General features: G+C 35.9%; 1 long non-coding RNA gene across 1 annotated transcript; it reads right to left on the bottom strand.

Annotated features, from left to right (window-relative positions):
• Positions 1-1,451: 1,451 nt before the first annotated feature.
• On the bottom strand, positions 1,452-4,656 carry LOC113468876. The gene is made up of 3 exons (XR_003392470.1): positions 3,883-4,656; positions 1,800-2,397; positions 1,452-1,680 (listed from the first exon to the last, which is right to left on the bottom strand). It is a non-coding gene; the product is annotated as an uncharacterized LOC113468876 (long non-coding RNA).
• Positions 4,657-4,890: the final 234 nt, after the last annotated feature.

Genomic DNA, 4,890 nt, shown 5'->3' with positions numbered 1-4,890 from the left:
CTGGCAAATAAATTGCCTATAGAATTGTTTGTTCTAGAAACCCGATGAACTCGTCTCAGTAATACTGAAATCCTGTTACAAAAGTGTAAGCCTCCTCCGCAACTGAGTCTATGAAAGAGCGACAGTGGAAAAAAGAAATTTGGATGTTTGCGACTTAGCGTAGATACGAATATTACAACAAACTCTTCTGAACAAATTGTGTCGCTATCAAGTAAACATACATAAATTTTATTAGCAAAAGTGAAGGTTAAATTAGCGTAATCGAGCCCTATTTCCATTTAGGAGAGCACCTACCAAATTCCCAGCCATAAATTGTGCCATTCTCAAGAAGTGTTAGGTATTTCACTATTTGCTTCATCGACAATGACTCATACTCGTACATATGTCACCTAAATTCTAAAACATAAAACTTCAGACGTGTAGACCACTTTGATTTCAATCTGGCAAAATTCCTATTGTGCAATGCCATTAGAACATTGAGGACTAACCAAGGACCCTCTACAGATGAAATGAAATTTGAATACAAAAGTAAAGTTACTCCAATCGTTCGCAAAATTCTTCGTCAAACAGCTCTACTATAGCTCCTAAAGCATGAAGACAAATTACCTATACGAATATACCTAGATATATTCCTGAACCAGTCTGGCAAATTTCCTATTGTGCAATGCCATTAGAACATTGAGGACTAACCAAGGACCCTCTACAGATGAAATGAAATTTGAATACAAAAGTAAAGTTACTCCAATCGTTCGCAAAATTCTTCGTCAAACAGCTCTACTATAGCTCCTAAAGCATGAAGACAAATTACCTATACGAATATACCTAGATATATTCCTGAACCAGATATATGTATTGTAAGTACATCACATCCACTAATACCTACAACTACAGCCTTATAATATTAGACTACCAAGCGAACTCCCATACTCCCAACCTAATGACTGTTGTCACGTACTGTCATATATTCCGACCACCAAATGCCGTTTTAATGGCTGCTCTGGCGACGTGACCCCCTATACAACCGTCATAAGTTCCTGGCAGTCGTAAATAATGGATTTCTTCACTGCTATATGTACGAGTTTAATGGCTGCTCTGGCGACGTGACCCCCTATACAACCGTCATAAGTTCCTGGCAGTCGTAAATAATGGATTTCTTCACTGCTATATCTCTAGTCTTGTTGTGTTTTGCAATGTTTACTTTAACATCTCCTTCTTTAAATCCTCATTTATCTTTGCTATGACGACTTTCTGCGCTGAAAATGTAAATAAAACGAACACGCAAGAAAGTTAGAAATTTTAATTGAACGAAAAGTTATAGCGTGGCTATCGCCCACACACACACACAAGCGGAGGATGCCAAAAAGTACTTTGGTATCAGAGAGAACATTTTATCGTAGGTATACGAGAATTTGATGACTTGACTAGAACTTTATGGGCGATTCAAATTAATAGGGTAATAAAAGCGGTAGTCCGACACAAGACGATAAAATCTTTTTTTTTTTTAATTCCCATAGAGCTCGTATTACGTATTATTGTACTGATAGCTAGGAATTTTACAATTGTAGCAGACTTTTTGCTATATTTTTCTCGTAAGCAATTCCCTCCCCATACTGAAATTGCTAAGTGCATCGAGGTTGTTCATGTCCATAGTATTATAGGGCTATTTATGTACCCATGTACCTAGTAAACCTAGTTATACGAGTAAATAGGACATACTGATTCTCGGTACTTTGCTTTGAAATGTAGACTTGTTTACAAATATTCATGCCCATTAGCCTACTATTTATGTACCCATGTACCTAGTAAACCTAGTTATACGAGTAAATAGGACATACTGATTCTCGGTACTTTGCTTTGAAATGTAGACCTGTTTACAAATATTCATACCCATTAGCCTGGATTCAGAAAATTTCTTGGCTCTGACAGGAATTCGATTGGGTGTCCCTAAAATCACTAGGCTTTATAAGTACACCACAGATAGTATACCTAGATTACCTAAAATTGTTTTTTGATAATCGTGAAATATTTTGAAAAAAATAATTCAGATAAAAGTAGAGACTTCTACTCCTGCTGCGATAGAGTCAACATCTATCTTGGTCTGAAGATGATGTCCTGAGTGACATCGAAAGCTCACCAATTTAAAAACTTTTAATCGTAATTGTTTTGATAAAAATATTATATTCTTATTTTTATCTGAATTACTAGATTACCTAGTTTGCAGTAAGTGAATCCGACTAATGTACATATTTGGAGCAAACCACATTGCATACACAGAAATTATCCGGCGACCATACAATGGTGATCGTTCAAATGTTCCGTATGAGGTTTGCAGATTTTTTGTACGGTTACCGACCTATTTTAATCGGTCAATTATTGAACAATAATAATTATTTAAACCTAAAATTTCTTGGCTCTGACAGGAATTCGATTGGGTGTCCCTAAAATCACTAGGCTTTATAAGTACACCACAGATAGTATACCTAGATTTCCTAAAATTGTTTTTTGATAATCGTGAAATATTTTTTTCTGCGCTGGAGATTTGTGCACTTTAGTGGTGTTTAGCAGAGTGCCTACCGTGTGTGGTGCATTACAATGTTATAGGCATGCAATCTCTAGCCCGGCGGCTTTACGACGGACGTGGAATGCATCAGTTCCGGCAGATTACTCAAATTAAATCGAACGTCGCGGCGTCGTACTTACTACATAACTACTACAATGTTATAGGCATGCAATCTCTAGCCCGGCGGCTTTACGATGGACGTGGAATGCATCAGTTCCGGCAGATTACTCAAATTAAATTAAACGTCGCGGCGTCGTACTTACTACATAACTACTCTGGACACATCATATGCTGCTAGTTATTATGAGGACTATTACATAGTTGTTACCTAATTTGTATTCCGAGCTCTTAGATTTACGTAATTACGCCCCTTAGAAATTATTTCCCATTCTGACGGTAAAGGGATGATTTCATCTCTCGTAATTGACGAAAGGCCAGTAAGCACTACATATTACGTAGGGAATATATAGATTGAACTGACTGTCGTTATACTTTTCAACCATCAAATACATTAAAGTAGTAAAATTAAATGGAAGCTAATTAAAACCTATCTGGACACAAGGTGCACTAGTGAAAACAACTTTCATTTGAATTCGCATTCAAATACAAAATCACAATGTGTACCGATAAATTCTCCCGCGACACAATAATGCAACATCGCCATCCAAATTACGAGCTGAAGTTCCGGAATAGAAGTGGTTGGGTGGAACCGCTCAACATAAATAGCTGCTGGGACAACATGAAACTATGAAGAAGAAGAAGGAGAAGAAGAAGAAGAAGACGATTGAAATAGATATGGAATGACAAATAATGTGCAGAAGGGCATAAAGCGATAGAGTCAACATCTATCTTGGTCTGAAGATGATGTCCTGAGTGACATCGAAAGCTCACCAATTTAAAAACTTTTAATCGTAATTTTCTTGATAAAAAAATATTATATTCTTATTTTTATGTGAATTACTAGATTACCTAGTTTGCAGTGAGTGAATCCGACTAATGTACATATTTGGAGCACACCACATTGCATACACAGAAATTATCCGGCGACCATACAATGGTGATCGTTCAAATGTTCCGTATGAGGGTTGCAGATTTTTTGTACGGGTACCGACCTATTTTAATCGAATTACTAGACAGTACTGTTTGCAGTAAGTGAATCCGACTAATGTACATATTTGGAGCACACCACATTGCATACACGGAAATTATCCGGCGACCATACAATGGTGATCGTTCAAATGTTCCGTATGAGGTTTGCAGATTTTTTGTACGAGTACCGACTTATTTTAATCTGTCAATTATTGAACAATAATTATTTAAACCTAACTAAACATTACTATTGATGATACAATATTATAAAACACTGTACAAATCTTTTACAAAAACATAAATAAAAATAGGTAGATAAGAACCTAACGATAATAAACATAATAGATGTACCCACTAGGCAAGTACAAATTAACAAAACAATAACAAATCCCCATAATATTATTAAAATAATAATTAATTTATCATTAGTTAGTAGAGGTAAGTACTTGAACAAGTTAATTAAAATGAAGATAATTAAAATCACTCGAATTTGACGAGCAAAATATTGAATACATAAGTAGTAATTTAACTTTTTTTTAATGACGCTAATGTCGGTTAAGAGTGCCCTAAATTTAATTTTAAGGTCTTGAAATCTCCTTTTTCTCACAAACTCATTTTATGATAACCATACTTATTAAAAGCTTAAAATATTTTGCTATTTCTGTTGCCAGGTTGTTCAAGAGAAGCTTCATGGACGTTCCCGCATACCAGTCCACTGTCCAAATTGATGAACATCTCTCCAGGATAGGATGGATACCAGGAGCATCTATCAGGTAAGCAAATTACCAACCTGTTTCCATGGTAACTTCTAAGAACTGCTAGTACTTAGCAGGGTGAATTCCTTGCAAACCGTCATGAGTACAGTGTACTGGGTCACACTGTAGTACCATTTCTCTCAATTATTCACAGTTTGAAAATTCTTTGGTGTAAAATCACTTGGAGTAGAAACAAGTGGGATGATCATCTGTGAACAATGAGAAAAAAACATTACATTTTTGTTTTTCAAAAAATATAATTTTGTTTAGAACTGCATCCAGACTCTAGAGCACACAAGAACACATTCACAAATGAATGAGCACAATATTTAGAAATTAGGTCAGAGTGTACGACATTGTTCACTATTGATACCGCCAACAGAAGCAGCGGAACTCCTAGCAAACTGAGACCCGAAGCGCCATCTGCAACAAAAAAAAAAAGTGATCATAGCGTTATACGTAGGTAATAAATGTTTTGGCACTAAA

Source organism: Diaphorina citri, unplaced genomic scaffold, assembly GCF_000475195.1.
Source record: "Diaphorina citri unplaced genomic scaffold, Diaci psyllid genome assembly version 1.1 scaffold878, whole genome shotgun sequence".
In the NCBI taxonomy this organism is placed as follows: domain Eukaryota; kingdom Metazoa; phylum Arthropoda; class Insecta; order Hemiptera; family Psyllidae; genus Diaphorina; species Diaphorina citri.
The sequence above is the reverse complement of the archived record's forward strand: the minus strand, read 5'-3'. Positions and strand labels throughout refer to the sequence as shown.